At 36.3% G+C, this 25,996-nt stretch overlaps 1 protein-coding gene across 2 annotated transcripts in view; it reads right to left on the reverse strand.

Annotated features, from left to right (window-relative positions):
* LOC126751328 (5-hydroxytryptamine receptor 1) overlaps positions 1-25,996 on the reverse strand; it is a 109,413-nt gene that overhangs the window by 5,128 nt on the left and 78,289 nt on the right. The window lies entirely within an intron of this gene.

The following is a 25,996-nucleotide window of genomic DNA, read 5'->3' on the forward strand; positions in this document are numbered from 1 at the left end:
GCACCAAAATGAGTGTAGGCCAGTGATATAGACGGTTAATATCAATCCCAACCACTTCGCCAGGGTCTGTCTAGAAAAAGCCGGGAAATAGAGGAAAAAGTGACATGATGACTCCACCTCGCTTTTCTCCATCTAGCTTTAGCTTTAACCTATAAAACATTTTTGACATTACTACGGTAAGAGGTCTCACCACGTCACAAAAGTTTTAAGTCCACCTATACTTTCATCACTCTCTCCTAGATGTTTACCTTCAAACCAATATGTCAAGAGTTTATTCTTTTTTCTATTGCAGAAGTAAACGCTATTTGGAGTTTTACTTTTTTAATTTCTCAGTATAAGGACTTTCAACCAACTTATTTGTTAATTTGTTATAAATAAGCAATAAATATATTTCTGATGATCTATTTATACATATCCTGTTCATACATATGTATAGCCTGTAAGTCTGCCACAAAGTTTGTGAAGGGTGCTATAACTTCGGTGTAGCCAAAGTTTTCTTAAAAATGTGATATAATATGATTCAATCTCCATGGCTGGATGATGGGAGCTTTCAGCTAATTTTATTCTACCTTGATTTTGGAGATTTCAACAGAAAACCAAGTAAGGTTCAGACAGGTATTATTAAATAATTTGTATCGCAATTTCTTTTACACAAATCTTTTATGATTTAGAAATCTGCTTGTATAACAGAACAGACTATAATACTAGTAAAGTTAGGAATTAAAAACTAGTAATATTTATGATATATAGAATACTAAAGAAACTAAAAAACCTCATATTAGAAAAGATGAAAAAACGACGATCTGTAAAGATTAATTTGATTTACTGTTATTTCGAAATTACAATTAGTTAAAAGAAACTCACTAGCTTCTCAGTTAAAGTTGAAGTCTCAAAAAATTATAACAATTCACTTTATCCATTTCAAGTTAATTTTCAACCAAAAATACAATTACCGACCTTTCGAATCGTCCATTCCATGCCATGTCACTTTGTTTGTTTCAAAGTAAATCTCGAAAGCTGCTGCAAACATTTGAAATATTTGTTACTTTAGTAGATTCTGCAGAATAATGAGTCGAGTCAAAGCAGTTGCTTGCCTCTGCTCATATCCCAAGATGGCAACAAAGTGTGAACAAAATATTCTGCTTACAATTTTGCTGATAATGCAAGTTCGGTTGCCTGGTATTTGCTCCAAATTGACAGAGCACACATTCTGGCGAGCTAATGGAATACTCAGTAGGAGCAAATCAAAGCTTCTTTGCAACAAAATGAAAAGAGCACAAAAGGAAAAAACTCGCATTATGAAATTGTGGGCTTTAATCTCTTTAGATATGCCACGACATGCGGATCTATGATTATTCAGAAGCTCTTTGGAAAATTGTGCTGGTGCTTGCGTGTCCATAGTAAAATATGGTGCGTTGGTTTGCGTGCCAATTATGGGTGTATAGACTTGACTATTTTTTCTTACTGAATCACTGTGGTTTAGATATACACATTTTCACTAAACTAAAGCAAAATATAGTGTAGTGCTAGCATTGTATCGCGGATTGCCATTGTTGTTTTCTCTAGAAATCTAGTTGTTTTCTGAAAGGGAAACTCTTAAGGCCGAAAAATGTTTTGTTTGTTTAAGAAATAGTCTAATACGAGCTGCGAGAATTAGGTCAGAATAATCTTTACGACTAATAAACTAGCAAATGTATTTTCTCATCATATTTGATACAGTCTGCCAAAAACACTTACATTTTCAATTATTTTAATACAAATTCTTATATATTCCTCCTTAGCTAATAATTTACCAACGATTAAACTAATTTTGCATATACTTGATATACATACACAATATATTAGCGTCAATTAGGATGGCCATCAGTAGCTTCAGCGAATTTTGCTTTCACCTCATTTGTGGTGAAGCAGTCGTTTTAGTTCCGTCGTCATATTCATAGAAGCACGTCTCGTTATCAGTAATGCTGCGTTTGAAGAATGTAGAGTTCTCAACTATATAGGTTGTCGAGCAACTCCCTTGCAACTTCGACTTGTTGTTTTGGCAAAATTTGCTGGTATTTTTCCAGGAGTCTAGCAATCATGCGCTTCATACCCAAAAAACTAACTGAGATGTGTTGAGTCGATCCATAAGAGATATTGATATCCTCTCTTGGTTTAGTTTATATGGGTCAAATTTAATCAATGGTATATACATAGATAGAAGTAAGTTGCTTCTATTGAAGCTGTTCTGTTTAAGTTGTAGCTATGGTCTTAAAGTTCTTAAGAGAGTAGTGAATCCAACACATTATAATAGCTGTTAAAACTGCCTGCCAGCACTGAGAAAATAGCAAATACATATTATTTACTATACATAAAAGAAAATCTTTTCAAGAGTCTATAAATGGAAAAAGTAGAACTGAAGAAGGCGGTTTTACTACTTTAAGTGAGGTAATGTTTCTTTTTTATCGAATTTAACGCGGTTACTTTGTTTTTGCTATAAATGTAATGACAGTTTTGCGACATGGAGGTGAGATTGACAACAGTGCTGATATGCGAAAAGAGATCACATCGCCTCCATGACAAAGGTGAGAACACAGAACAGACCTCTTAGGTCGCACTGAAAGCGACCATTCAATTTTTTCTATCAATCTCGTATGACACATACATTTTTGAATTCTCAAAGGTAACGCGCATAATATAAACCAACAAAAAATTATTTTATTTTCATCAAATGTTGACCATTTAAAACAAATTTATATTTTCTCATGCTTTATTTTTTACTTTTTCAAAAATATTACAAATATTAGAAATAACAAATTTCCTGGGCTTATTGGTTCATATGATATGATAGATAATATTTAAGGAATAATTATTCTAAGTAAATCGGCTAATTCAAACTTTATATACTGTGACGACTGAAATGTTTTAGGTTAAAATTAAATCGACAGAGCTGCCAAGGCATCAAAACTTCACTTTGAAAATAATTTGAAATATGAAAAATCATATTAAAGATATATTTCTGAATATCTAAACTAACGAGGTTCATATTCATATTAATAGACTAAAATTTCTTCATTTTTGTTTTATCGAAGTTTGCTGCCAAAAGCGAAATATAGGTATTCAAAGCTCAAAATTTGTCTAATTATGTAAAAATTACAAACTTTTATTTTAGAGAAGATAAAAGTATGTAATGGTGCAAAAGTTAGATTAATGAATAAGGGAAAATCTAAAGGAAACACAAGCATATGCCTACAGTTACCCTTTTTTGAGAGAATTTCAAAAGCCTAACGACTGAAAAATTATTTAATATTTTTATTTAATACAAAAGGGCTCGTTGCAAACATAACATTTAGGAGCTTTATCCAAATGTAGGTATTTTTTATCCCAATAATAGGCAATAGATTACACCAAATGAAAAAAAACGAACATAAATACCAAAACACCCTAAAAATGTCCACTAAATCAAATCTGCAATGCTTTGTTGTGAATTCCAGAAATAGCAAAGCAATTTTCTTTTTTGTTCAAATTGCTTTGTTGCAAATAATTTTTATTGCCTATGTTAGAAACAAGCTGCGAGCCAGCGACAATAGCTTGACCTACAAGCGAATAATGTGCGATCTACTGCGCATATTTACATCAAACAGTCTTGTTTACGCTATTGTATACAAATACAACGAATAACATATATGATTACATTGTAAACAATGCCGCATACAAACACAGAAGGGCACCTCTGCATTTTACGACGTCCCTAACAAGCGTATTTGCCGAAAGGAAATTCCAAGAAAGCATAAAAAACGCAAACGAACAGAGCACAATAAAATTATAATGGCATACAAATATTTACACACACAAGCACACTCATATATACATACATGCAGTAGCATATATATATTTGTGTGCACATGTGTGTGTGTTATTGTCGCCAAATCGCTTAAACTCGCACACAAATTACGTCAAATTGATTTAACCGAAAATCCGTTAAGTCACCATAGGAAGCGCACGTTACTCATACGCCATGGCGCGCCACACATTGTTATAATGTGACAAACCAAAATAATGTAATCACATGCGCACGTAAGCGAATACACAAAAAATACGCGAAAGGACTTAAATTCCTCGCTAAGCATAATAATTTTGGCAATATTATGTGTGCGTCAAGCGTTTGGTGGTGTGAGTGTGTAAGGGAAGCGATTGACAAATATAATATTTAATAGCACGTATACTGGCGCACCCACTCGCAAGCGTGGTCGTGAAGCCTTAAATATGCATTAGCACATAAATGGGCGTAATTGTGCTATAAAATTCCGGATTGCATACCCTTCAGGTGCGCAGCATTGTTAATGAGTTTCACACAGGACTGTACTTATAGCTACAAATATATTCTCTCTAATTACTCTTAAGAGGAAGTCTTATGAACATTTTAAGTCTTTGCGAGAGTGTTGCGAATTTCTAATTAATACTAATTTAGATATTTCATTCTTTCTTGGCACAAATTAGAAACAGAAAAGCTTGTATTAATAATAATTAATAAATTCCAATCTGGCTCAATTTTAGCAAATTTGTCAAACTAATCTCATATATTCTTATTTTTTCTCAGATTTAAAAGTATTTAAGATTCAAAAGTGGCTTAAATATTTCTTCAACTAAGTTCATCGTTTTGAGCTTCGTTGAATAGTGTGAAGAAAAAAATTGTAAGAGATACTTTTACAATAACAGTTTTTGACAGATCATGCGTGAGACGTCACAAGCTGTCATGCTATTTTTGATCAGTATTATTAGCATTTTATCTTAGAAAGACTTACGCCTGAACAACGTTTACAATCCGTTTAACATTACTACGACAATTTACGTTCTGTAAAGAAAGGGTTTTGCGCGCTTAATTTATAGTCAACATAATCGGCCTGCTGAGAGTACTATTCGCAACACCATACCCTATCTTGAGACTCAGCAGTCATCGAATCCAGCGCGCAGCGATGAAAATATAGCAGCATTAGCTGAGAGTGTACACGAAGTCCGTGAAGAGTTGATTTGGTGCCGTTTGTGGCATCTGTAATGGTATGACACGACTTGGCGCATTTTACGTCGACATCTTAAATTGAAAGCGTATAAAATACAGCTTGTGCAAGAACTGAAGAATCGGTGGACCTTTCCAAGAGATATACCTTCGTTATGTGGGCTTTTGAAAGATCCAAGAAGATACGACGTTTTCGACCCAAATTTTATTCAGCTATGAAGCCAATTTCTGGCTCAATGAGTATGCAATCAAACAAGATCGCCGCATTTGGGACGAAGAGAAACCTGAAAAGATTTAAGATCAGCTATTTCATTCAGAAAAAACAACAGTTATATGTGGTTTGTGGTTTATGAACCATTCTTCAAAAATGATGCTGGTAGGAACGTAGTCGTCAATGGCGACCGTTATAGCGCTATTTGATGCCTGAAATAGAAGCTCGTGATCTCAGCGACGTATGGTTTTACCAAGACGACATCACTTCTCCACATCGAATCAATCAATTGAGTTATTGAGAGAACACTTCAGTGTTCTCGTTTTAGACCGGTCGGTCGTCTGATATCACACTTTTAGACTTTTTCCTATGGGCATATGTAAAGTCTAAAGCTTATGCGGACAATTCCGTTTCTATTCAGGCCTTGGACCAAAGCATAACGCGCGTCCTTCGCCAGTTGCCAGTCGAAAATTGGACTCAAGAGACGGACCATCTGAGACGTAGCCGCGGCCAACATTTAAAAGAGATATACTTCAAAAAATGAAGGCTAAAAAATATTCTTTCGAATGATAGTAAACGTTTTCCATTAAATTTGAAATTTTTGTGTGTTTTTTCTTTAAAAAAGTCGGGAACACAGAAATCGATCACCCTTTATAATTTTGTAAAACTCTAACGTTAATTAATTTTGTGCCAAAACGAGCCGAAATAATGAATCCTTGCAATGAAGATTGTCGTTCAGGCACGATCTGACATCGTACTTCGGTATCGAAACTAGAATTTTAAAATAGAACAGTGTTACTCTTTTACCATATGTATGTGTAAATATGGTAAATGGAAGTAAGTATCAATAACTTTATATAATTATCAAAAGATTTATGTTTTGTTTATACATATGTAAATGCATATTTATTCCTGAAATATCTATTTTTACTCTTGTTATTATTTCAGAATATATAAATATTCCGAAACCCCCAGTCACCATCCGCAGCAGTCACTTCTGGCGTGATGTTAAACGCGTTTAAAATGCCCATAAATATTAATCATGTATGTGTATTATCAAACATTTTGTCCCGTGTAATAATAAATTTCTATAGTAATCGCATTAAGCATAAATAATGAATGTGATGAGTTGCGCCAACAAGCCAAAAAACACAAGTATTACCCGCCAACAAAGGTGAAATCGCACAAAAACGACAACAAACAGTTTACATAAATTATGTTGTGCATATGAATGTACACGGCTGGCAGTTAGACTGCAATATCTTTAAAAATTCCAATTTAATGAGGAATATATCATCAAAACATACACACAGACATATAATTTACAATAGCAATATTTTAAATTTTTTTCCTAGCTACCGTTTTACAAATGAACACAACAAACGTGAGATATATATATGTAAATATGAATATAAAGGTTCTTTATTTTGGGCAATAATTCTTCAACGCCTTAAAATTTAAGACACAAAGGAAGTCATGAGCTACACTCATGTGCTTGAATGCCCGCTCGAAATTTATTTGTTTGTAAGTAGCGAATAAAGGGCATCCTTGCAAGGAAGCTCACCAGCTATAAAATAGTAAATTTTGTGGCTCAGTTGTTTTATAAGGAAACTGCATGATGAAAGGCTCAAGGGCGACAGTCGTAATTTGGTAGATTTAGTTTACGATTGTGAGCTAATAGTTGGTGGATTTGTAACTCGACGTCCGCAAATGTATACCAAAACTTCAACTATAAAAATAACTTTCATTTATTCGGTCATAGAGGTTTCGTAAGTACCTACTTTCATTATTATTATTTTTTTTAAATTCTTCAGACACATATATGCCATGATACTGGGTAATAACACCTTTAAAAAACCGACTCTCAATCTTGTAATTGTTCAATATTATTATGCAAATTCATGTTCCCCCGTGGCGACGGTAACAGCTCTTAGCGCAAAAATATCAGGCTCTTTTCATCGTAGATGTCAGCTAAATCCTCATGTGGCTCAGAAAACGCAACTCTATTCCCAAAATTTGGTTCGGGTTGTAGTATGGTGGTTTTGTGAGTTCTAGTATAGAAATTCAAAGACAATATTTTTGGGGTGACAGCATTCCGTTATGTCAAAAGTAGGCTGAACCGGAGCAAAACTTGTCTTAGCACCCCATACTTAACATAAATATTTTCGAACTTTCGTTTGATTTTATAACGCATCTATCGGACAATATGTAAGAAATATTAGGAATATTCGGAAATAATCTACTAATATATTTCGAACATGCAAATGTAGTAAAGAAACCAAGTAAGTTTGCGACTTATAATGAAAACAAGTTACTAAGGCACCAAATTTGATTGTAATTTATTTACGATATCGTCGAACAATAAATGTCGAATTCTTTAATTCTTTCGCAACATTTGTTAGTGTAAAGTTTTATAAACACTTTAAGGTCTTTCCACGCCTTTAAACCTTGTAATTGCTAGACTTAGTACTTCCTTACTTGTTAACAAATATGTTCGAAGACTCACGTAGCAGTTAATTTTGGCCTCTTATCTACAATGAGTAAAAATTGAATGTTAATACTTTTTAAATCAAAATCATGGATCTCGAGTTGACATTTTGGTAGAACACAGCAAAGGCGCTTTCTATTTCTCCACATATCATTTCAATATTACTTCATCCATTCACAGCAACAAATATTCTTCTCGGGAAATCTAAGCATGTTCTTATGAATGACACGGTGCGCATTTCGCATCGTGTACTTAACGACTTAAATACTTTCTAACCAAAAGTCAAGAGTCTAAAAAACTTAAACCAAATACAAAAAAGTGATTGAGTTTCAAAGTGGCAGAAGAAGTCATATCTTGAATTAAACCACTCTCTTAATTTAGAAAGTCACTTAAAGAAACCAAGAAATTACCTTCGGTAGCAGCTAACCGCCAACAGCGTAAACCCAACTTATTTGCTTCTCATCCGTAAAGGCAAAAGCAAGGGAAGAAAAACGATTTAAAATTTTGTACCTACCAAGGTGTTCCAGCAAAAAGATTGAAGTGCTTATATAAGTATATGTACAAATATTTTTAGCGTTATGTATTTTTGCCGGTTGGTGTCAATATGTATAAGTTCCTACGTGCGAAGTCAACGAGTGTGGCATGAGTGCACTTGGGTAGTTGGTACAATACCTGAAGTAAGAATTCAAAGGCGAACACAAATGGTTTAGGCATGTGTGTGAAAGCTTGTGTGAAAGGTAAATTTAAGGAAAAAATTGCTTCATATTTGTTATAATACACACATATGTATTATATACATATATAACTAGATACATAAGAACGTATGCAAACGAACGCGTCTGTTTCTGACTTTTGATTTGTGTTGTGAAAAGTTCTCAATTCGCGCAGCTCAAGGTGTGCTCTGTACATTTATAAATATATGTATATATATGCACATACTTATTACAGCGTTTCGGAAGTTTAGTAAAATTTTGTATAGAATAGATTATAGGGTCATATTGCAAATAATACTCAGATTTGATAACTTTTTACTTTCCTTTTAACTTAATCTACAGTAACGGTAATCGGATGATGAAGTAAAAGGTAATATGAAAATGACTAAGATATTTGAGTTCAGGCCAACAGCTCTAAGTTAAATTCGAAAAGTAAGTCGAATCGAAAGTAATTTAATTAAGTTACATAATTGAGGCTTCATTCAAGAGGTCGCGAAGTTTCTATCTTGACTCATTATTTTCAAATTCAAATGATTTTCAATATAAAGGGTTTTCCAATAAGAGCGCTACAAAAGCAGTTTGGAACATCAATTAAATTCTTTATCGTGTGAAAGCACATTCGTTGCTATTATATATGGAGCTCGATTTTTTTTCCATGGCCACCACGGAAACGCTTGCAGAAGTAAAGACGCTGAACTCAATGTTTGATGGTTTTAAAGCATAAATCGGCCGATACTGCTGCAATTTCATATTTGATATTCGCACGAAGATCGTCGCTGATTTGTTGGCATTAACAGCACAGCAAATAGTCTAATGGCGTCAAACCGCACGACCGAGGTGGCCAATTGACTGGGCCATTTCGTGAGATAACACGTTCACCAAACTTGGTTTTCAAAAAATCGATTGTGACATTCGGTGTGTGGCTTGTGGCGCCGTCTTCGTAGAACCATATATTTTCCAAACCCATACCATTCGATTTGGGCCAAAAATATTCGGTTATCATTGAGCGGTAGCGATTTCCATACACAGTAACGTGCCGGTCTTGATCATCATGGAAGAAGTACAGCTCAATGACGCCGCCGGCCCATAAACTGCACCAAATCGTAATTTTTTTCGGGAAGAAATGGTGACTCATGGAGTACGTTTGGATTGCCGCCTGACCAGTGAGGCGTATTTTGCTTATTGACGAAGCCGTTCAGCCAGAAATGAGCCTCATCGCTGAAGATGATTTTTCGATGAAAATCTTGTTAAATTTCAAATTTGTTACTCAGTTCAATTCACGGACACACGACGATTCTGGTGGTCAAACGGCTTCAGTTCTTGGGTCAATTTGATATTGTATGGATATTTTAATGCACTACATGGGACCTTCCAGCAAAACTCTGCTCTAGCACACAAGACAAAACCACACAGCAGTGGCTTAAAATGAATATTCCTGGCTTCAAAGCTGCAAATGATTGGCCATCGGAAAGTCGAGATTTGAATCCATTGGTCTACAATTTGTGATCAGAGTTGGAGAAAATGGCCTGTCGCCTACTCCACAGAAATTTGGAGAGTTCCAAAAAATCTTTGCTTCTAACAGCGTCATCAATTCCAATATAAACTGTGCATACTGAAATTGATCCATAACCGAACCGTTTAAGTTTTACGTAATTTATTTTAGCACTTAAAACAAAGTTGTATTAAATCTGTCTATTCGTGCGTATTTCGCAGCGCCAGTAACTCCTTATATATTTTCCGCGGCACACATGTGATTTTGCGTAAATATTTAAACATGATTTTCGAAATCTGAGTAATGTGAAATGCACGCACCAAATTTGCCATGTAAACATGTGCTTAAGCATAGACATATAGTACATACATATATATATGAGCAAGCCTTGTTCAACCGAGTAAGACATTTGAGAACGATCAGCGAAGGAATTCAAACGTAATAGCGTGATTGCTTTATATTTAGCTGGAAAATCACAGCCAGCAATTGTTCGTGAGCTAAAACACCTTAATGTGAATAAAGTTTTTGTTTATCGCACCATCACTCGTTACAATGATACTGGTAGCATCGCAAAACGCCATGGAGGTGATCATTAAAAGACTGCAACATCACGTGAGATGGCTCGGAAAGTGAAGAAGCGACTTGAGCGAAATTCACGACAAAGTGCCAATCCAATGGCTAAAGAAATGAAAATATCCGGTCGCAGCATTGGACGCATATTGAAAAATAAGCTCAAGGTCAAGTCTTACATGTTCCAAAAGGCCCATGATCTCACACCGATGCAGCAACAAGTAAGACTTGAGAGAGCGAAAAGCGGTTCGCTTGGCCGAAAGCGGCCAAATTCCGAACATTGTGTTTTATGACGAAATTTTTTTTCCAATTGAGCAATTCGTAAACTCTCAAAACGATAGGGTTTACTTGACCGACCGTTCATACGAGAATCTAAGTCATCGGTTGGCCACCAGGAGGCAGCACCCGCCACAAATAATGGTTTGGTCCGCTGTTACCGCAGATGGGCGCTCCCCAATTGTTTTCATCGAGCCTGGCGTCAAAGTAAATGCGACATATTACCGAGAAAGTGTTCTGGAGGCTGCTTTGAAGCCGTGGACAAACAAACATTTCGGTCGCAAACCCTGGAGGTTTCAACAAGACTCAGCACCGTCTCACAAAGCGCGAGTGAACCAAGAATGGCTGAAAAACAACGTTTCGAACTTCATTACGACAACACAATAGCTCTCGAATTCACCAGATGCGAATCCAATGGATTATTCTCTTTAGGCCTTTTTGGAGAGCAAGGTCCGAAGTAAAAAATACACCAGTCTCGAGATGCTGAAAAAAGCTATTGTGCGTGAGTAAGCCAAAATACCGGCAAGTCACATTCGGGCAGCTTGCGATTCGTTTTTTGACTGTCTCAAGGCCGTAGTTAAGGCAAAAGGTGGTCATATCGAGCAAAAGTGAATTGGTAATTTGTGATTATTTTCACACATTTTGTACTTTAAAATAAATAAAAATAATTTTCCAAACCGAATTTATGGCTTTTTTATTTGGTTACACACGAGTGCCGAACCTATATAAATGATGAGCGTGACGAGTTGAGTTAATTTAGCTACGTCCCTCCCGAACTAGTCCATCAGTTTTTGAGAGATCGCTCTGAAATTTTGCATATGTATTTATTTTCCTCTGCAAGAAGCTGCTCCTTTGTTGTAACCGCAGATATCAGACCACTATAACGTAAAGCAGGCATACAAACTGAACAATCGGAATCAAGTTCCTTTTTGTCTGAAAATATTTCTTTACATCCAAGGCAGCGCTACAATATCCGAACAAATTGTGTAGATCAGAACATTGTAGCATACTATAGCTGCCGTACAAAACAATAAGCTTCGGTGCTAACGAAGTTAATGTGTTTCTTTTTTTTCTATTTTTTATTATATTTTATTTTATTTCCATTTATTTTATTTTATTTTTATTTTTTTTTTATTATATTAATTTTGTTTCATTTATTTTCTTAAGCGTATATTGAATTATAATTATTAATTTATGTTATTGACAGCTATTTTGTATGCTCAACCCTTATCCACATAGTATATCGACATTCAACAGAGCAGCAAGTTGCCCGCATGTGTTTGAAAGCAATTGAGAATTTATTGTCTACAAAGACAACGGGCCACGGGCAACAGGACAGCCAGCAAGTTGGCAAGGCAAGAGCGCACCAAAGCGGCGCCTGTGTAAGCTGCTCCATAAATCGTTCGTCGATAACAAAGTTGCGCACAATAGCAGCTGCGGTAGCTTGGCTTTATTGTTTCTATACTCTAGAATATCAAGTGACGCAGCAACTTACTGCTTCCTGCCCTTTGACTGCAGTTGTGGCTAAGCTATGCAGTGTTAGCTCATCCTTACTGTTTACACACAATGTAAACACACACACATACATACATACATCTATGAGTTTTGTTTACAAGTCACGGTTGCATGCGTCGAAAGTATCTTTTATAAGCAAACGCTTCGGCACTGCATCCCGTTCACATTTTGTTGCGAAAACTCGCTTGCGCCGCTCTCGCCAGTTTATCATTTCATCATTTATTGCTGCTCACCGTTACCACAAAATGCACAATTTCATTTTATTTTGCCCTCAGCGGCAGTGCAACGGTAGTGTTCACCACATTCTTGTTGCATAAGTAATCCGCCGCAAGGCTTTCGCCACAAGGGTATTGTAAATATTTTACCTCCTCAATATATTTATATAAAAGTACAGTTTTCTTTTAGGTCTTCCGTGCATCTTTCTTTGTTTGCTGCTTATTTGCTTTGCATATTCTCAATGCTTCATGAGTAACTTGCACTTGTTCTTTCGAGTAATGTGCAAGTTTTACTAGTGCGGAGCGAGAAAGCTGAGCTGATAATGGAAGTAGCAGTGTTTCCTTGGATTATCTATGCCCTGTCTTCAAGTGGACTTAGCTCATTATTTTTTAATGCGGTGCTGTTAAAGTTATCGACTGTATAAAGATTATATTTATACCAATATTTAATGTGGGGTCAATAGCAATCCATATTCGAGCGGTTTGCCAGGAGAGGACATCCAATCTTGTTTTAGTATTTCGAATAGGCGTTGGACGACAATAGCTCTCTTCTGCGTCTGTTTTGTATTTGGCGTTCATTTGAAGTGCAAACAGAAGTATTTTTTTTTACTAAAATACTTTGAACTTTGTACCTGAAAACATGTTTTTGTAGAAAATTTTTTTTTTTAATTCTTTAAGAAGCTTACCTCAGCCTAAAGTCATTGCATTTTATTGGAAGTTTGTGGTGAACTTGCTTTAGCTGAGCAAACGTGTCAAAAGTAGTTTCCAAGACTGAAAAGTGGTAACTTTAGTTTGGAAGAAAAAGAACGTCCTGGTCGGGCAAGAAAGCTTGAAGCTGAAGAATTACTAATTGTAGTTTATTGCTAAACAAAGAACCATTTGAAAAAGTTTAAAAGAAGCCGCGGATACATTCAAAAGCAAGTAAATTGGATATCATATCTTCACCTAAAATGCAAAATAACGTAACAACATTTTCAAAAATTTACAGGGGAAAAAATGAAACACGTTATAAAATGGAACATGAGTGAAACAAAATTTAAATATTGGTTAAAACTGGGTTATATCTGATAGCAGAACCTTAAAATGTTGGACATACATATGTACTTATATAGTGATCGTAATCAATAAAACATCCAATTTCGAATTTTTTTATCATACGTTGTTTTGCGTTTTAGGTGACGATATGTAGTGAAGTCAGGAAACGTTCAAAACGTTTTTGTATTTCAGAAATATTGGCTGAACGCTACAAAAAGAATCCATTTTGAGTTGGTTATTCCGGGTGATGAAAAATAGATCTACTTAGATGCAAATAGTTATATTTTAAACATCGCCGTGCAGACAAATTGAGGGAATGCGAAGCATCTAGCACGCCAAAATAATACTCTATATTTGGTGGGATGATGAACTTCTAAAACCGAGTGCAACCATTAAAGGTGAAAGACACCCCAACACCCCCTTGCTTATGCGAACAAATGCGAATGAATACCCTAAATTTGTGACACGACACGAGGCAATAATTTTTCATCATAACAATGTCTATGCTGTTATCACCACCGTCAGTGCGATGAACGAGACAAGGACTGGTTGGGATTCGTAGCGGGAGAGAGACTCCGTCGCCAAGTCTTGGCATTCACCCCGGTGAACAAACGTCTAGCCACAATCTGCATCAAAGCGAAGTTCTTCAGGAATATCCAAACCAAAGATGTCTTCAATGAGCGCTTGGAGTGCACCTCTGATCGGCCGGTCGGTAAATTCAGCCTCCCTGATGAAATATCGACTTCGTGAGGACCGAAATATGGTTATCTGTAGCACTAGTCAACTTAAGAAACCAAGTTACTTGGCTGTCTCCGGATCGAAAAGCCACCAATCAGAACGATTATGTTGTCTAGTGTTTTAGATGCGTACCCGCTTCTGGGCAGCAAAAAACGCACGCCAACAAACACAAGGAAGGTTTGACGTCCTGAAGCTGCAATCAGAATAGACAGAGGAACGATTTTCTACTCGATTTGCACTCCTGCTCTCTGAGAGAACTCATCAACAACTCGGTATAAGGACTCTGGGGATGCCATTTCAAGCTCCCTATGTACAACTGCAAACGATTGCCTTTGGAAAATGCAAAAGAACAGCCGGTACGATGACGAGTGTCGTGTCGCATTGGAGAGGAAACAGACTGCCTGCCTCGTAACTTTACGTTCGACCATAATACATGCGGGATGGGATAGATACAGAGAGTTGAAGAGAGAAGCGAGACGCATTTGCAGACAGAAAAAGAAAGAGGCCGAAATGCGTGAGTATGAAGAGCTTAACAAGCTGGCCAGGGGCAATGCTCGAAAATTCTAAAAAAAAAATGTGGCGGCTAACCCAAGGTTTCAAGACCGGAGCATACTCTAGTAGAACCTCCAAAGGTGATCTATTGATTGATGCCCAGAGCATACTGAGATTATGGAAGAAACTTCAGCCTGCTGAATGACAGTGAAAGTATAATATCAGGAGAAGGTGAACCCGATTCCCCAATCGATGACGATGGAGCAGATGTTCCAATGCCTGACCATGAAAAAGTTCGAATAGTAATCACCTGTCTCAAGAGCAAATATTATATTCAAATACGGCGGCAAAAAACTGATAAGGAGCTTTCATCACCTCTTTTGTAGAATTTGGTTAGCTGAAATTTAGTGTGCTCTGCCCAATCCACAAAAAGGGAGACCCCACAATCAGCGTCAACATCATCAATTTCATTTGTAAGAAAATTACGAACAGGTGGCAACTTTAGCACAATAATAGGTGCGCTTAAAATTCTTATTAAACACCTTCAGATTAGTAAGACACTATAACTAATTTAACTATATTTTGTTAAAATAGATGCTTCCAATAATCGAAAAATTTAATTCAACTTTTAATTTTTGGTTTAAGAAACTTTAACTGTGTTTTAGTTAAAGTTTAAAATTCGTCAAAGCTTACTTGAACATTTGCTTCTAATTAAAAAAATCAAAGTGAAGACAACTCTTTGTTTCTTAATTAATTTCACTGACCATTGCATTTTGTATTCAAACTCTAATAAGTGTGGCATTATTATGTTTTATATTTTTTCCTCGCCGAATACAATTTTCACCAAGCACTTAAAAAAATCAAACAAGTGGCAATGTCTTTTGCTTTTACCCATTTAAATTGCACTGCATAGTTTTGTTGCAGCCAACCGTCACAAAGTTATTTCATCATTTCAACGTTTTCTGTCTTATCACCATACGCAGTTGCGAACCGGACGGCATAGTGCCTCCCGCGGTTTAACCAAAATGACCAATTTCACTTCAACGAAAATGAATTTTGAGCTCCTTCACTGTAAATGCAATTTCGTCTTTTGATTCGCCTTAAGAAAAGTAACTGGATATAAATGAGTTTAACCACGTGAAACCGCAAGCATTGCAACAAAACACACTGAAGATTACTTCGTAAGAAATGCGCAGCTGGAATTGCTAACGTTGCAGAAATGCCGAAAGTGCGCGTGGCGAGATTTGCAAGAAATGCTTATTTAATATGCAGACGCCGCCATACACAACACACCGCGAATTGCTTGCGCAAATACTTTTGCCGCAGAAGTGGAAATATGCCAACAGGAAATTTCAAAGGCTCACACACGCGCCACCGCTAGTAAGTGGAGAGTTGAAATTGTGCAAAAGTGCAAAGCGTTTGGCGCGAACAGCAAGTGATGAAGTCTGGCGGCAATTCTTAGCGCTGCATATTAACGGTAAATGCATAAAAGCGTATGAGCTGGCTTGAAGACGCCGCAAGCGCTCAAACTGCGCAGAAGTGGTAGCGAGAGGGGAGAAGAGGCGCACGAGCCGCGCTAATTTCCAGTTGCAAACGCTGACTTTGCACTTGCACAACTGTGCGTTCATTTCTCTGTTGCTGATATACTACTTTCGCAGCCACTTAACGGTGTGGCACCGCTTGCGCTGGCACTGTGGCACTGTGTGCGCGCAGTTGCCTCATAACGGTGTGTAATTGCATTTCGCAGTTTTATAATTGCATACCGCTATGTCCGCTCTCGCTACGTAACAGCTTGCGGATTGCGGTTTGTGCGCTCTAGCGCCACTGTGTTGTGGGTTGCTCATACGCCGTGGCAAATGGTATGCTTCGTGGTTGGTTGGCGGTTGCGAGTGTCAGCAATGCCAATGTCGGAATTGAAATGTAAATTAAAAACTGTAATTACATTGGAAATAAAGTTGCATTTGTGCATGGCGAATTGTAAAATGCGAAAAGCGCTCGCACACGCTCTCCATATACTTGTACACAAAGTAAAATGTTTGTTGCTGCGTATTTTCGCGCACTTTCATGAGTCGCTACTTTGACAACAATTTAATTTTCACTATTGCCAATTTCATACCTGATAAATGTATGTAGTATGCTTACACTTTGCTAATTGAAATAAATAGCGGTATTTAAACCCAGTAGTAAATTTCATGAGCATAGCGAAGCAACTGGTTTCGGATGGATTGGCAATAAACATATTTCATATTATATAGACCACAGCTAACCATGTTTGAAAGCAAAAAAAAAGATAATTGGAAGGATAAAATAACCAGAATTGAAGGCAGAAGTAAGAAAGCGCTAAATTCGGGTGTAACGGAGTATTTTATGCTTTCCGAATGAGTAAGAATCTAAGCCCGCGAAAAAATCGATACATACAGTATATGTAAAGCCAACCGAAGTTTGAAATTATTATAAAGTATAGGCTAGGGAGTACTTATTAACCGATACTTTTAATTTTTGGTATCCCGACATATTTTTGCCAAAGAAATTGTTTTGTGACCTACTTTGAGATACTTCACAGAATGATATTTTTTTCCTTTCAGTAAAAATTTAGCTATAAGCCATATATTTGGTATCGAGGCGCTTAACAATCAATGGACTGATGTCTTACCGTAAAGGAAACTATTTGGAGAAGATCTTGTTCTAATGACTGCGTTAGTGCTCTATTTATATACTCTAAATATTGTTTAGTTAGCAAGTTATCGCACTTTTAGTAGTTTTCAATACAACCCTTATATGATATAGGCGAGTTTAAGATGCGAATATCGAAGGTAAGGCCAGAAAAGATATTATTTAGTTTTATAATTTTACACTAGGTGTCTCATTAAACTCTTCTAGCTATCTGAATCTAACTTGGTAATTCACTCACTAACGAAATTAGATAATGTCGAATTTTAAAAATGTCTTCCTTTTAGACTAAGCGATTTTGTAATACGTTTGCCTGTTCAGTTTTATACTGGATGGGTGAAGCTTCAGTAGAGATCATCAAACAAACTTTATCGATACCTCAATGGGTAGAAGTAAAAAACAAAATATTAATATCGCTGTAGAAGTGTTCGGTTCGCCGTCAGTATTCACAAGTTTGAAGAAAGTTCCGCGTTTTACAAGATAAGAAGATAAGACATAGAAGTATATTTAGGCTCTTGAATGGTTTAAGTACTTCATAAAATAAGGTGGAATCTGAAGGCAAATTTATTGGTATTGAAAATGGAAGAATTTGATTGGAAGGTCGAATACTTATTTACATTTAATTAAGGTAAACGGCACTCGCTGTACAGTTTTTAAAGTTCAACGAATTCAATACATTCTTAACCATAATTGGTTAATGCGAAGCATTAAATTCAAAATAACTACATAAGTACAGTAAGAGGGATCAGCATTGAAAAGGAATTAAGTGTTTACACTGCTGATATCCGCACAAATCCACTTGAATGTAAAACGAACTGAAGGTGGTCCAAAAAAAATTATTTGTTCCGGCTTACTATTTTAAACGGTAAAATCATTAGATGCCTTCAATTATACTTGTGTGGGTAAGCGATTGTATAGGCTTACTTCAAACTACCTGGCTTTTAGTAGTCAAAGGTTGCATATCGAAAGCATAACCTATATGCTAATATATAGTAGTACCAAATTTTGATATAAAATCCATTAGTTGTTTTATATTTTGTGAATCCTATCGAAATCAAAATAAATAATTTATATTATCTTCTAATAATTGAAAACTTTCTGAGAAAAAGTTTGTAAAAATTTTCTGCCAGTAACTAATAACAACCCTATTATACATTTCGTGCACACATATCTACAAATAAATATTTATATATCTTTATTCATATTATGATTGCATACTACATAAGCTCACCTTGATTAGATTGCAAGGCAATTTGTATTACAACACCCAAAGGACTTTCAATAACACAGCATTAGACACTCGAGTGCCACAACATTCCAACTGATTGCCTACATATGTACACACATATAAACATACATACATTCATGGGATATAATAACAGAAGTTTGTTAAAATTTTCCAATAAACATATTTAAGTAACTAATTGCTTGTTGTAATGATTTTCATTAATCTTCGGAACTTCAACATTTAAGTACTTTTTTAGTTATATGTTCTATGTTAGATAGAATTGGCATGTCATGAACTTTCCAAGTAATCAACAGTTTATGAAGGTGATTCGTCGTTGTAAAATGTTTAAAAGCCCAAAAAATTATATTTTCTACCTGAAGGCAAAATAGCTGAGTTCTGAATAAGTAAAATATTACATTAAAAATTGTATATGTTTTTTCAAAAATATTAGCCTGATTTCTTCAGAACAGAACCCCGGTTTGCAATTTGAAACTAAACTTTCAAGTCATGCCAAAATTATTACTCTTTGCTACCATCCAGTTCCCATTAATTTAATTGAATTCAGTTTCCACCTAAAGTTTATACACTCTGCACGCAATGAGATGATGGAGTTAAATTATGTTTCTTGGTTTAAGAAAACACTATATTTTAAGAAAACAACTTAAAATTCGTAGAACAAAGTTTCTATAACATGGCTTTATTTTGCTCTATGTCTGCCGTGAGATCACGTTTTTCTGAAGAAAGTAGATCTCTCACAGGTAAAAGTCTCGGATCCATGTTCTTGATCAGCCGTTCATATAAGAAAATTTGGAATGCCTTGTCTTTTGCATGTGGACCTGAAATTTGCGCCATAATCAAAGAATTGTTGTTTCTTTTGTATATTTTTCAGTTGAAAGTGTCATGGACGTGATTTTCTGTTGCTTAATCTTGATTTCCGTGGTTGTTACACTTTTTCCTACCATCTCCGCTGCCGCTATCAATTCAAAAGACCAAGAGGAAACCTTTATCTGTTTTTGTTGAAGACTTTTATACAAGTATTTTATTTTTTTCGAAGATATTGTCGTTAAACTTGGTTTTTGAGCTCCCATTTCAATTTTACGTATATTTTCTCTGGAAGTAATCCTGATTTTATGGAATTGGTACTTTTTTGACTACGACGTACAATATTAGATAACATTATTCTTTTCGCAGCACCTAAGAGAATGCTGGATAAAACATACAACTGACATAACATTATATAGTAGAGATAAGACTGAACGAACTTATAACTTTCTGAACAACGCTTCAACATGCTCTCCTGTAACAATTTACGAAACGTGGGTTTGTTTTCAAATGTAGTTATCTCGGGCAAAAGAAGAGAAAAGTACAATAATCCACATAAGAGAGATCTTTAAGTTGAACTCAACTCAGACAACTTTACGGTAACCCATCTTATAACCAAGATTAGTTAAAATGCTTATCTCTACGTAGCAGATCATAGGGATTTCACAAGGACAGTTGAAACACCGTGTAACGACGAAGCGATTTGAATCGTGGTATAACATGTGTTTGTAGCGGCTGAGCTCAGCAATAGCCAATTGACACGGTTGACCGAAGATTTGACACCAAAGATCCTTCAACCTCGATTTTTAAAGCTGGGCAATCGAGATGAAATAGTGAAGATGCTTTCACTTATCCTTCTTCTAGACAATTTTGAGAATTTGTTCGTCAAAAGTGTTGGGCTCAGCTGATAACTTGAAACAGAATTTATCTTTAAACTTCAGCAATAATCCATCTGTGGGACGGCATTTAAAGTTCCTTCTGTGCAGCTGTAAGCGAAATCATTTCTTTCCGTAAAGGTCGAAAGAACAACTGGTATGATGAGGACTGCCGTGGTGGCAGTAGAAAGTAAGCAGACCTACTATTTCGCAATGTTGCGATCGATGACAACACGGGAGGAGTGGGATAGAGACCGAGAGTTGAAGAGGGAAGCGAGACGCATATGCAGACGATAAGGAAGAGCTGGCGCTGGCTAGGTCATGTTCTCCGAATGGAAAAGAACACTCCGGCTTTCGATTCAGTACCCGCCGGTGGAATCATAGGATGAGGAAGACCTCCACTCCGTTGGAGAGATCAGGTGGAGAAGGCTCTGGCTGCACATGGTATCTCGATTTGGCGTCGAAAAAGAAACAACTGGGTTGCTGTTGTTAACTCGGCTATAACTTCTACGCCAGTAAAGAAGAAGATTATTCCAAGAATGCTATTAAGACATATTTACTTATAATTGCCAATTAGCTTTTTAACTACGTGTTCTTATTAAACATAAACAAGTTAGTAAATAGTTCCATTATAAAATTTCCCTTCTGCTACAATCAAATATTTTCTCCCTCTCTCCTTCATTCTAATTTGTTTGAGAGATTATGATGTAATTTTCTGCTTAATTTTCTTGTTTTCCTGTGTTTCGCTCCGGTTTTATTTCATTATAAGCTCCTTTGACATTCTCAATAGAGTTTCTTCTGATTTATTTTGCTTTGTCGCGGGTATTTTATTGCAGCCACGCATTTGTTTCTTATTCTCATTTCATTAATCTACTTTTTCATTTTCCTGTTTCCCCGTTTATTTTTTGTGTATTTTTTCATTTCAGCAAATTACCTTTGTCCGTCTGTTAAATGACCGGGTGGTTTGGTGTGCGCTCATATAAGTTACGAGTATATTGGAGCGCCAGAGGACTGCCGAGTGTACTCACTGAATGATTGCCATATTTAACTGCACATATACATAAATACACATATATATATTCACTGTATACATATATGTATGTGATTATGCATTTATATGTGTATAAATTCATGCCGCATGACCATCGGCCTGTTTGAGTTGCGTGCACCTTTGTGCTTGCGTGTGGTGTTGCAAAGTGAAAAAGTCAATATTGATGTTGAAATTACAGCACACCGGTGCACCGGTGCTTGTATTGTCTTTCAATCATTTCATTTTGCTCTGCATATTGCATGAACGCATGTGCTTTGGGGGCGGGAAGCGGACCCAGTCAGGTATCACTGAATACATTTTATTGCCCGTGATTTTAATTTTCTGCCAATTTTCTTTATAACTTGAATGCATATGCACTGACGCTGATGAACTTTGATATTGGGTCGATGAGTTGGCACGTGTCGCCACTTCAACTAGTCTTGTGCGCCCGCTCATGCATATAGCTGGAATGGTAGGGTATTATTTTTTAAAGAATTTGTTTTAAACTACAACTTCAACATTTAATTTTCAGTATTCTAAACTTAATTAAAAATTTTATCTTCGAAATCATCTAATTGAGTAAAAAAAAGCAATAATATTTTCGAAAAATATCTAACCATGCCAGAATTGTGGTTACGGCAGAAGTCAAGCTAAAAACAAGTAAGGAAGGGCTAAGTTCGGGTGTCACCGAACATTTTATACTCTCGCATGATAAAGTGATAAACGAGATTTCATTATCCGTTATTTACATATTTTTCAAATACCGTATTTGTGTAAAGTTTTATTCCGCTATCATCATTGGTTCCTAATGTATATATTATACAGAGAAGGCATCAGATGGAATTCAAAATAGCGTTATATTGGAAGAAGGCGTGGTTGTGAACCGATTTCACCTATATTTCGTACATGTCATCAGGGTGTTAAGAAAATATTATATACCGAATTTCATTGAAATCGGTCTAGTAGTTCCTGAGATATGGTTTTTGGTCCATAAGTGGGCGAGGCCACGCCCATTTTCAATTTTTCAAAAAAGTCTGGGTGCAGCTTCCTTCTGCAATTTCTTCCGTAAAATTTAGTGTTTCTGTCGTTTTTTGTTAGTCCGTTAACGCACTTTTAGTGATTTTCAACATAACCTTTGTATGGGAGGTGGGCGTGGTTAATATTCGATTTCTTCCATTTTTGAACTGTATATGGAAATGCCTGAAGAAAACGACTCTGTAGAGTTTGGTTGGCATAGCTATAGTAGTTTCCGAGATACGTACAAAAAACTTGGTAGGGGGCGGGGCCACGCCCACTTTTCCAAAATATTACGTCCAAATATGCCCCTCCTAATGCGATCTTTTGTGCCAAATTTCACTTTAATATCTTTATTTATGGCTTAGTTATGACACTTTATAGGTTTTCGGTTTCCGCCATTTTGTGGGCGTGGCAGTTGGCCGATTTTGCCCATCTTCGAACTTAACCTTCTTATGGAGCCAAGGAATACGTGTACCAAGTTTCATGACGATATCTCAATTTTACTCAAGTTACAGCTTGCACGGACGGACGGACAGACGGACGGACGGACGGACAGACGGACGGACAGACAGACATCCGGATTTCGACTCTACTCGTCACCCTGATCACTTTGGTATATATAACCCTATATCTGACTCTTTTAGTTTTAGGACTTACAAACAACCGTTATGTGAACAAAACTATAATACTCTCCTTAGCAACATTGTTGCGAGTAGCCAAAAACAAGCCTGGGTGAAGCTTCCTTCTGCCACTTCTGCCGTAAAATTTAGTGTTTCTGACGTTTTTTGTTAGTCGGTTAACGCACTTTTAGTGATTTTCAACATAACCGTTGTATGGGAGGTGGGCGTGGTTATTATCCGATTTCTTCCATTTTTGAACTGTATATGGAAATACCTGAAGAAAACGACTTTGTAGAGTTTGGTTGACATAGCTATAGTAGTTTCCGAGATATGTACAAAAAACTTAGTAGGGGGCGGGGCCACGCCCACTTTTCCAAAAAAATTACGTCCAAATATGCCTCTTCCTAATGCGATCCTTTGTGCCAAATTTCACTTTAATATCTTTATTTACGGCTTAGTTATGACACTTTATAGGTTTTCGGTTTCCGCCATTTTGTGGACGTGGCAGTTGGGCGATTTTGCCCATCTTCGAACTTAACCTTCTTATGGAGCCAAAAATACGTGTACCAAGTTTCATCATGATATCTCAATTCTTATTCAAGTTACAGCTTGCACGGACGGACGGACAGACAGACAGCCGGATTTCAACTCTATTCGTCACCCTGATCACTTTGGTATATATAACCCTATATCTGACTCTTTTAGTTTTATGACTTACAAACAACCGTTATGTGAACAAAACTATAATACTCCCCTTAGCAACTTTGTTGGGAGAGTATAATAAGAAGCTCAGTGTAATCGTCATGAAAGCTGTTTTTAGTTTTAAGATATCTCGCTGACATAAAGCTCTTTGATCATTTTGACAGGTTGGTCATCTTGGTGGCAACACGAGGTTAAGTTAGATGGCTGATCAGAGATCGCACGTGGACTGTTATATGTAGTTCTTTGTGAGGCCAAAGAAAAGAGGAACTCTGTGTTCGAACTAAAAATTAGCAAAATGCTTAATAGCCAATACATATTTGCACAGGCGTTTAATTTCCATTTCCGCGAGTTCGGTGGGATGTCTCCTCCAACACTCCTCCCTCGCTGGAAATATGAGAAACTTTACTTATGTTTTAAGCTGTTTGTAGGACCGAAGTCTTAAGAAAATTACTCATACAAGAAATGCAGACAACTTCATTAACACTTCATAAACCTCTTGTTATTGTAAAATCCTTCCATATATATAATATATAATTGCCATTGTATGCTGAGTACTGATATGAACGATAATCTTAAACTGAACGTAAAACCCAAGTTCCCTCGCAAGATTTTTCTTTCTCTTAAAAGTTGAGGTAGTGCTAGGTAAAAAGACTTCATGGATTGGGGATGAAAATTGGGTCACTTATGACAACGTCAAGCTAAAATGATTACCGTTGAACCAACTCAAATAGTGAGCAAGTCAGAATTGAAGGTCTGAAAAAATTCGCTATGTGTTTGGTGCAAGTGACAGTAAATCAATTACTATGAGCTGATCCCCGCGACTTTCACTCTGAAATCGGTGATGAACTGTCAACAATTGAACCTACTGAAGGAAGAAATCGGCCATAAACAATCACTTTTGATCAGTAGCAGAGAAATTGTGTTCCATCAGAAGCTTGTTTGGCTGGTTTTTATGCATCCAACATATATGTAGATACTTAGTTCTTATCTGCTAACAAGTGCTTCACGTATTAACTGTTCTGTATGGTATGTGAGGTGTCCTAATTTTAAAAATTTCTATCACGTCCTGCTATTTATGTCATTTTAGTAAACGGTTGTTGTTTGCCTCCTACATCCCTCGACTTCAGCACAAAAACCCCTACGTGTTAGGAAATTTTTTCTAATTTTCGGTTTTAGCTACCAAAAATGTGCAAAAAACAGCCTCTAACATCACAGTCGCAAAGTTATCCAACAAAACGATACATATTTGACCGAAACGGAATTGGTCTGAGTGAGCTGTCTAATGTGCCTTCAATTTAGTAAAACACAATGTGTTTATTTTTATTAGATATTGTTTGTGTCAAACTAAAATTTACTTATTTTCTTTGACTTTTAGCAGTGATGTTGAGTTGCCGGAGTTCTGAGTTTCAGGCTTAGATATATTGAGAATATGTAAATAGTTTGCTGAAGCTTTAAGTAAAGGGTATTAAATTTAAATATAAAGCATTCGAGTATAAATGATATGAATGAATATGAATTTATTTTAGCAGAATTTTGTTAACTCGGACGCTTCTGAAAAATATTTTTAACTATGACCTGACGATGCATCCATTCGAAGGGACTTTACGTTTTTGGGTTTTAGCTAATATTTTGAATTTATTTTAAATTTTATTTAATTCGTTATTTCTCCACCTCCAACTGCAAACAGCAATTGTGCAGAAAAAAATAAAAAAATTTTGCGAAAAAATAAATATTTTATGTACAATTGAATGAGAATTGCGATCCTAAGCACAATACTGCTTTACCCGCTGCCCATTGACATGTTGGCGTATTTATGCTATTGTCAATTGGTGTATTTCAAGTAAGCAGAATACCATATTCCAAACCAATTTTTGCTGAGAACTCGCAAGAATCGTCATATGCATACATTAATGCATACAAATATATATGCTTCAATAAAAACACACAAACATTCTCCAATATAGACACACATGCATTCTTTCATATACACACATCACATACATTTTTCCACATGCACACACGCATACTCAACAGCATAGAATGTAAATTTTTCCACAGCTCCACATCAAACCCAACATCCTTTGCTCAGCCTTCGCTGCTTTGGTCCCATGGCAGTTGATAAATATTTATGGCTTTTTAGAGTTAATGTCGCTGAAATCATCGTTTTGCCATCAGCGGCAATGCAGATATATTGGATTCATGATGCAAGTGCTGAGCAATGCCAACAAAGCATTTTTTTATTTTCTTCTCGCAATTTTTTGAATATTTTTGCATTTCATATAAATTCTATG

This window comes from Bactrocera neohumeralis, chromosome 2 (assembly GCF_024586455.1).
Source record: "Bactrocera neohumeralis isolate Rockhampton chromosome 2, APGP_CSIRO_Bneo_wtdbg2-racon-allhic-juicebox.fasta_v2, whole genome shotgun sequence".
Classification (NCBI taxonomy): domain Eukaryota; kingdom Metazoa; phylum Arthropoda; class Insecta; order Diptera; family Tephritidae; genus Bactrocera; species Bactrocera neohumeralis.